Source organism: Miscanthus floridulus, chromosome 8 (genome assembly GCF_019320115.1).
Source record: "Miscanthus floridulus cultivar M001 chromosome 8, ASM1932011v1, whole genome shotgun sequence".
Classification (NCBI taxonomy): Eukaryota; Viridiplantae; Streptophyta; class Magnoliopsida; order Poales; family Poaceae; genus Miscanthus; species Miscanthus floridulus.
Genome location: NC_089587.1, coordinates 21,153,244 through 21,162,892, shown reverse-complemented (window position 1 = coordinate 21,162,892; position 9,649 = coordinate 21,153,244). Strand labels below are relative to the sequence as shown.

Genomic DNA, 9,649 nt, shown 5'->3' with positions numbered 1-9,649 from the left:
ATTCTTCCAGGAAACCTTGTCTTTTGACTTAGTTGATTTCTGCTCCGCCTTTCTTTGTCTTCGTTACTTAGCGAAGTCGAATTCTTATTAGTGAAGCCAAACTTCTGTCTTCACTCTAGTATTGACTTCTACGTCTTGATTACTCCATCTTCAAGGCGAAGCCGAATCTTTTCATATGAAGTCAAAATGTTGCTTTTGCTCCCTTTTTCCCTGCAAATAGATATTGTTACGGAATTTTAAGGTTTCATCTCGAAAGTTGGAGGCTATGTTTTCTGACGAAGTTAAATTCGCAACAATGGCCCGTTCGTTTCGCTGGAAAAAAAGCCGAAACACTGTTCCGACTAATTTGTTATGAGAGAAAAACACTGTTCCCACTGAAAAAGACGAATTATAAGAGAAGTGAACAGGGCCAATACCCGACCGTTCCATTGCTTTCATGCCTCCAATCTTAACTTGTCCACAGAAAAAAATTGTCCTCGGACAGTTCACAGGAGGTCGCTAGATGCAAACAGTGAGATACGGAGTAGTGTTTTTCCATCGACCCCTTCCACGGAAAGGAGTGTCCTTGGAAAGAAGTGTCCTCGGAAGCTTAATTTGATGCCACTTCCACACACAAAGGCGATTCGGCGACCCCTTCGCCGGCGGAGTGCCCGCGCCGTCCACACTCTAGGGGTGTTTGGTTACTTAGGCCGCGTTTAGAAGCAAAAAAAAATTTGGTTTTGGGTACTGTAGCTCATTTATTTGTATTTGGTAATTAGTGTTTAATTATGGACTAATTAGGTTCGAAAGTTTCGTCTCACGATTTCTCATCCAACTGTGCAATTAGTTTTTTTTTCGTCTACATTTAGTACTCCATGCATATGCCACAAGATTCGATGTGACGGGTACTACACAAAAATTTTTAGGAACTAAACAGGGCCTTAGTCGTTCATGAAATTCATATCACATCAAATGTTTAGATACTAATAAGAAACATTAAATATAGATTAATTATAAAATCAATTATATAGATGGAGGCTAATTTGCGAGACGATTTTTTAAGCCTAATTAATATATCATTAGCACATATTTACTATAGCACCGCGTTGTCAAATCATGGACTAATTAGGCTTAAAAGATTCGTCTCGCAAATTAGTAACAAGTTGTGTAATTAATTTCATAATTCGTCTATATTAATACTCCATATATGTGCCTAAACATTCAATGTGACAGGACTTTTACATGGCACTGTAGGAGACAAACAGGCCTATGCACCCGTAGGTATGCGTGCGTTCAGTGCGGTGCGGAGTACACATGTCCCGCCAGTGCGCCGGCCGCCACGAAAATGGCACGAACGGAGCAGGAACTAGAGACAAGTCAACAGCATGTCCCTGGCGTGTCTCTGCTTCTTCTCACCAAACTGCTTGGAAGTTGGAACGACTTGGTAGTCTCTACGGAGTACATCCGATCCGCCGCCTCCGCTTGAATTTGATGCACTGCACCACCTGCTGATCGAGTCCATGTCTAAGGCTCTGTTTGGCATGGCTCCAACTCTGGATGGAGCTGTTCCACTCCAAAACTTTAGGTAGAGCCAGTTCTAGTTGGGGTTGGAGCTCTAGGTGGAGTCGGAGCTGTAAAAGAGGTGCTCCAAAACTCCACCTCTATTTGCACTATAGCTCCATAGAGTTGGCAGCTCCATAGAGTTTTGAAGTTGAGGTGTTTGGCTAGAAAATTAGCTGAAGTTACTGGAGTTCAGCTCCAGAGCCATGCCAAACACCCCCTAAGTTTCTTTCCAACTTCGACATGAGCTCGGCACGGCAAAACTTGCCGGACTTTCGCTGTCGATGGACGTGACTGTCACTATAACCCAGCACAGATTACGCTCGCTGCCATGGCGTATTGGCGTGTCGTCTGTTGTGATCTTCTGATCGACCAGCTGCTTCTTCGAATAAGTGGGCGTTTGGATGTCTTGCCGCCTGCCCTGGCTTGGCAGAGCCAGTTTTGCCAGACAGGCCAGCCAGATCCGCTCTCTAGCAGTAGCGAACAAAAACCTTGAAAGCACAAGAACCGAGGTAAGCGGCAAAGAAACCAAAGCTTGTTTAGGTCTGAAAATTTTAGCAAAATGGCACTGTAGCAGTTTTCGTTGTTATTTGGCAATTAGTGTCCAATCATAGTCTAATTAGGCTTAAAAGATTCGTCTCGTGGATTTCGTCTAAACTGTGTAATTAGTTTTATTTTTTATTTATATTTAATGTTTCATGCATGCGTCCAAAGATTCGATGTGACGAGAAATCTTGAAAAATTTTGCAAAATTTTTTGCAACTAAATTGGACCCAAACGTTGTGGACTTTCCCAGCCAGGCAAAGCAAGGCCAATCAAGGAATCCAAACGTGCCCTAAGTTGCGTCCGGTGCCAGTGCCATGCGCTGAATGGACATGGCCGTCAGAACAGAGAACCGGAATTGCATGCATACCGCATACACCAAGACGTGTCATGCATGGCAACCTCGAAACTTTCGATAATGCTTAGACGCAGGCGTGCGTCCGTCCGAACACAGCTTTCCAAGCCTACGCAGCGAACTGGCCCAACAGGCCTGCCCCTCTCTACGTCTCCCCATCTCTCCACTCTCTACTGCACCCTCCGTCGAAAATTTCGCCACTCGTCTCGCCTGTCGCGGCGTCACTGTGCCATCCGCCCGCCCCACTCTGCCTCGCTGCTGGTGGTCCCCAGCTGCGTCGCGCCCATCCCCGTTGTGCCCCATCCCCATCCCGCGCCGCGTCGCGCTACATTCCCCGCTGGGCCCCACTCTTATCGAGGCCACGACGTTCACCGCGCCACCACCACCCTGGCGCCACTAAGAGGAGGTCACCGCCGGTCGGGACATCTTCTCCCGCGGCCGGCCGAAGATGTCGCCGCATGAAGGAGAGGCCTGCGCCTACACCTAAGGTGTATGCTGGGTCATTGTTCTCGACGCCCCTCTGACCTGAGCATGCTTACTACCGCAGTTCCCCACTAAGAAGGCTGTGGCCGCCGGCGATGTCGTGTCTAGGTGTTTCAGACGTATGTTTCAAGTGTTTCATCTGGATGTTGCATATGTTGCAATGGCTATACATGCATGTTTTAAGCTTATGCTTCAGGTGTTTCACATGTATGTTTCCAAGTGTTTCATCTGGATGTTGCAAAAAAAAGAGATATGGATGTTGTATATATATGCATGTTGCAAGCGTATGTTTCAATGTGTTGTTCCAAAGTCGTGGGCGACGGCTTGTCCCAAAGGAGCAAAGTTTGAGCTAGTTGGTTACTCCAACTCGGATTATGCAGGATGCAAGGTTGAAAGGAAGAGCACCTCAGGCACATGTCAATTATTGGAAAGATCACTTGTTTCATGGTCATCAAAGAAGCAAAATAGTGTTGCATTATCAACCGCCGAAGCCGAATACATATCCGCCGGTAGTTGTTGTGCATAAATACTTTGGATGAAGACCACCTTGAATGACTTTAGAATCAAGTTCAAGAAAGTGCCATTACTATATGACAATGAGAGTGCAATCAAGTTAACCAACAATCCGGTCCAACATGCAAGAACAAAGCACATTGATGTCCGCCATCATTTCATAAGAGATCACCATGGGCATGTCCCTGATGGTGCTAGACCTGGTGGACGTTGTGGGCGACGGCTTGTCGACGCCGATGATGTTGTTCCTCGCCAACCACATCTTTAACGACATTGGCACTGGACCTGATCGTCTCCTGCAGTTCTGTCGTAGAACCGACCAATTTATAAGAGTACAAGTACAATGGCAGCTCGCAAGCGGTCACACTGTCATACTTGAATCCATATAAACCTGATAGTCCATCGAGTACCACGACAGGTCTCGATAAACGATTTACAACAACCAAGATCGTATATGATTCAACATACATATCACATATTATATAAAGTTCACAGATACATTTTCATCATCAGAGTATGAAACCAAGTTATTACAAACCGAGTTTGATAGATAAAAGCGGAAGCAAATTAAGTTTGAAAGTAAAATTTCCAACATACTTCAGTACAGTGCCGAAGTAGGATCATAGTCCACAAAAGCAAATAGGGGGATTAATAAAGAAGCCTGCCCAAGGCTTGCTCCTCATTCACGGCGGGATAGAAGCAACTCTTGCAATAACCATGATACACAGTGCCATCTGCAACAATGGGAAATAAAACCCTAAGTACGAGAAGGTACTCAACTAGACTTACCCGTCATAAACCAGAAATAAATCGACTCTAAGGATTATGCAAGGCTGTATAAGTGGAGATAGCTTGACAACATTTTGCATAAAAGCAATTGACTTAGTTGTACAATTATGATTCCTTTATCAAGTTAATTATAACTATCCATCTCTAGATTAGCAACTATCCTGTGCCAAACATGTGGTATATCCATTTAAAAGCATACAATAGTAACCATAGCAGGTATTGTAATTCCATATTCATCCGAACCATCATGTTCCATAACACAGTTACTACGATATTGGAGCTAGCCAAGTTTCTCACTATGCGGGAGAGACGGCGATTCAAATCGATTTTCAACCAGCTGGGAATTTATTCCTAACACAAACCTAGGCATATCGCGTGAAGGCAGCCTTAGGTCACCTTTGGTACAACTCAGGTACACATTTCGTGGGTCCGTACCACGCCGCACAATCTGGGACACCAGATGCTAGGATGTTCAGGCCTAGCCTGCCCTTGGGCTCAATCTGATCGCCCCCCGCAAGGAGCGCACAATAGAAAAGGGCCCGGCCTAAGTTGAGCTACTCGGCTTCGCGGTCGAAACGAGTTATTCGGCCAGCTAAGTGATAGGCATGCGTTCAATCTTGTCAGAAGTTCCAACAACGGTACAGTCCTTGATCGGCACAGACGAAATCACATGAGTCATCCTACGCATAGACTCCGCCTGGCCTTGATTTTCTTTTACTCCATGGTTCTGTTCCACGATAGCAAATATAGCCAACCATGCTCTGGTATCCACCTATATCTCGCAGGTGACAGGACATCACCCGACTTCTACCGGTCTAAGCATGGCTAAGCATATATTCGATACTGGACCAATACCGGTTAAAGGTAGTATTTCTGGACAAGGAATTTATATGCATCAAGTGGTTCCATTCAACTCCTATAACATAATGCATCAATCATAAGTACTTAAGTAATCATTTGTAAAATGTTGGGAGACTTAAAATGCTCCGGGGCTTGCCTCACAGAAAGGAAGTGGAGTGGTGGTCAGGGCACTCTGGAAGCTCTTTAGGATTCTGCTCCTCGTCTTCGGGAGCTGTGACTGGAGGATTCTCCTGCTGGTCCCCTTCCTCTACTTCGTCGAATTCTAGCAATGTTATTTCTTCCTTCGATCCTAGATGCGTGAATATGGCATAAGATATTGCGAATGCATATATGTTAACAAGTGTGGTATGATGATACATGAAGAATGCATTATTGCAAATATTCTTAACAGCATGTGGTTTAAGTAACAACAAGTGCATCGCGTTTACTGAGTAGGTGCATATCTCTTCTTGATTATGTAATTAATTACTTCAACAATGCATCTACTATTTCACAAACAGTAGCTACTTGTTCTACTCATAATTGGAGTTCTAATTATCCAAATGCAGTGATCCTAGACTTTCTGCAAAGCTTATAAAATTATCTACAACTCTTATTTAATTCACAAAAGCTAATTCACAACTTATCTTAGCCAAAACAGACAATCATATCAGTGCTGTCCAGAAATTCTAGAGAGCAAGCAATTCAGAAATGCTAACTTTAAACACCTATAACTCCTAAACCATTTGACCTATGGTCCTAAAATTTTAACACAAGACATATGATGAAGTTATCTACAACTTTGTTATTAACTATTTTTACAGCAAACATCATTTTTATCATGCAACTTATCAAACTACAGAATCTGTCCAGAAAATATTCCAATTCGCATTATGAAGCAACAATACTTCTACTTCATATAAGTATTCAAATTTTTACAACACAAAGCCTACCAATAGTTCAAGCATACCAAAAACATTCAAGAACACTTAATGGTAAAGCCAAAACTATTTATTTAAATGCCTTTATTATTTTACTTAGATACATAGGTTAAATAATAAACATATACCAAATGTGCATCATAAATTCTTAAAAATTTACAGTGCCTTACTAAAGCTACCAAAAGACTACTGTAAAAGTTTCATGCCATTTTATATAGTAAAACATTCTATACAAAAAAGACAAGGCATAAAGGCTTAAAATAGCAAAAATAGAAAACCATAGTGAAAAGTGTCAAGCAACATATTTCCTATTTTTATTATCATCCTGATGGTACTAGGATAACCTCCAACAAATTTCATGAATATTGGATTCATAAATAATTTATAAAAATTCATACAAGGATTACTTATTTATAAAAGAAAAATCTATAACTACAAATCTATACACGCACTGATCCTCAAATTTCTAACAGAGCTCATACATGTCAAGAATAGCTTACCACAAAAATTTCATAATTTTTGGTGCATAGGAACTCTAGATATAAAATAAACAAGTTTGCATGCATTCAAAAACACATTTCAAGTTTCCATTTAAATCCTCCAAAAACTCTACTACAAAATCTAGTATAATATTTTTCATAAATACTAAACTTCTTAAGGAACACTACAAAATTTGGTTCACAAATTTTGGATCTCCAGAGCTCAACTTATCAATTTTCCAAAGTTGCACACCAAACTGAAGATGAATGAACTGGCTTCTTTCCTACTATCGCTGACAACCGGGACCCACTGGTCAGCCGGTCCACCTGTCAGCGAAACCAAAATAGAGACGGTAGCGCTGAGCAAGCTTGCGTAGCCATGGCTCATCGATGGCGAGTTCGCCGCTGGTGACATCTTCACAACACGATCTACTAAGCAGCGCGCGTCGAACGACCTAGGTGGTGGCGGTGGAGGGTGGGTGGAGCATGCTTGTCGCCGGTGATGGCGGCACGGCGGTGCGGCACTGCGGTGTGCTGGCCATCTCCAGCCACGGTGAAGTCACATGAAGCGATCTACAGGACTATGGAGACTCTGCGACTGTGACTACGCGACCTAGATGGCTGGAGCGGTTCCGACGAGGCACGGCCACGGCAGCGGCCACGGAGGCACTCCGGCGAGGCATCCCCACGGCGGTGCAAGACAAAACATGGCTTACCAATGGAGTGGCTATGGACGCTGCTGTGAGGGAAGGATAGAGCAGAGGGAGGCGAAGCTTTGGGCGCGACTGATTGAAGAATGGGGCGACGGTGAGCTCAGGCGGGCTCGGTGGAGCGTCGCGATGGCAATGGCGCTGCGGAAGCTCGGCGGCTACGCTGAGGCGAAGGAGAAAGCCAGAAAGGCAAAATGGGAAGCGCAAGGCAGTGCGGGCGAGCGCGGGGCTTGATGTAGTGCGCTTCGGCCTGGCTCTGCCGCGCTGGGCAGGGCGCCGACGACACGTGGCCGCTGTCCTCCTCCATGCGGTGGCTCGGCTCTGAGCCGATCGGCCACTGAACCGGCCAGTTCAGTTCAATCAGAAAACGCGATGGCCGCCTGACAGTGAGTTTTGCAATCGAATTAACTGAAAATCCATGGCTCCAAAGCATAAACGATCTATATGACTTTTGTAGCCCAAAGTACCAGCTCCAATTCTTGTTAAGGAATCATACTCTAATTCACAACCAAAACCAAGTTATATCGCCCTGAAGGTCAGCTTGTCAGGCTGCACCTCATCCAAACTTAGAAAAATAATGTTAAGTGTTGAAATGTTGGTTTTGCTGATTCTTGTGAGCTAATTTTAAGCATGTTAGGAGCTAAACCAGTCAATAACCCAAAAATAAAAGTTGTTCACTATATCAAATACTACAACTTTGCTTTAGTGACCACCTCCATGCAAGGTCTCTAACACATAGTTCAAACTTGGTCAAACATGTCACATTCAAATAATGGTATACATTCAAACTAGAGCTTAGTGACCAAATTGCCCCTAACCATGAATACCAAAGTTGTTCATAATGTTCTTCTAAACCTGTTTAAGCAAATTGCAAGGTCACACAATCATTTCATGTATTAGTTACTCATAGTGCTATCTAGGTTAACACGTGAAATCTTAAGTGTTTGGTCATGAAAGGTGACCTTCATGAACAATGTCCTATTTGCTAACCTAAGTGTTGCTAATATGTTTTTTGTGACCCATATCAACTAATTACATGTATACACCCATGGTCATTTGCATATGTACAAGGAAACATGCAATAACAAGCAAATGTTGCATACATTTCAATCCAATGTTTCAATTGTAAATGCTTGTTTATGAATGCTTGATGCTCATGCTCATGTTATGCAAGTCAAGTTATGCGAGGCTAACACCCGGGGTGTTACAGCCCCTCCCCCTTATAAAAATCTCATCCTGAGATTTGCAAGACCTACTATTCTTGGAAAAAGGCGGGATAAACTTCTCGTAAATAATCTTCTCTTTCCCATGTAGCATCTTGTTCACTGTGATTGTTCCACACCACCTTATAGAATTTAATAATCTTACTCCGTGTTACTCTTTCCATCTCCTCTAATACTCGAATTGGCTTTTCTTCATAGGTCAAATCCGATTGAAGCTGCATGTTGGTGGGTGCAATAGCTTCTTTAGGTACTTGAAGACATTTTTTCAACTGAGAAACATGGAAGACATCGAATATTGCACTCATCTCAGGTGGAAGTTGTAACTTATAAGCAACATTCCCTTTTCGTTCCAAAATCTTGTATGGCCCCACATATCTAGGTGAAAGCTTCTTTTTCATCCCAAATCTCTTCACCCCTTTCATGGGTGATACTTTCAAGTATACATAGTCACCTACTTCAAAAGTCAGTGGTCTCCTTCTTCTATCTACATAACTATTTTGTCTCGATTGAGATGCCTTCATATGCTGTTGGATCACATGTACTTGCTCTTTAGCTTCATTAACAAAGTCAATACCAAAGTATCTCCTTTCACCGGGCTCAATCCAATTCAACGGAGTTCTACATTTTTGGCCATACAAGGCTTCAAATGGAGCCATCTTGATACTCGCTTGATAACTGTTGTTATAGGAGAACTTAGCTAAAGGTAACCATTTCTCCCATGAACCCTTGGAAGATATAACACAAGCTCTTAGCAAATCTTCTAAGATTTGGTTTACTCGCTCCGTCTGTCCGGAAGTTTGTGGATGGTATGCCGAACTTCTGATTAGCTTGGTTCCCAAAGTCTGGTGCAAGTGCTCCTAGAAACAAGCTATGAATTGTGGTCCTCAATCTGAGATTATAGTCCTAGGTACTCCATGCAGTCTCACAATTTGAGAAACGTACATCTCGGTGTACTTTCCCATGTGATATGATGTGTGAACTGGTACAAAATGTGCTGACTTGGTGAGACAATCTACAATGACCCATATTGAATCATGACCTTGTGGTGTCATTGGAAGACCTGTGATAAAGTCCATACTGATTTATTCCCATTTCCAACCTGGGATAGGCAATAGCTGAAGTAATCTGGCAGATTTCATATGAACAACTTTTACTCTACTGCAGTTATCGCACCTAGCGACATAGGCTGCGATCTCTTTCTTCATCTTAGTCCACCAAAAACGGGTTTTCAAAT

The 9,649-nt window shown here is 43.1% G+C and overlaps 1 pseudogene; it reads left to right on the top strand.

Annotated features, from left to right (window-relative positions):
- Positions 1–3,612: 3,612 nt before the first annotated feature.
- LOC136468672 (putative multidrug resistance protein) overlaps positions 3,613–9,649 on the top strand; it is a 28,313-nt pseudogene continuing 22,276 nt past the window's right edge.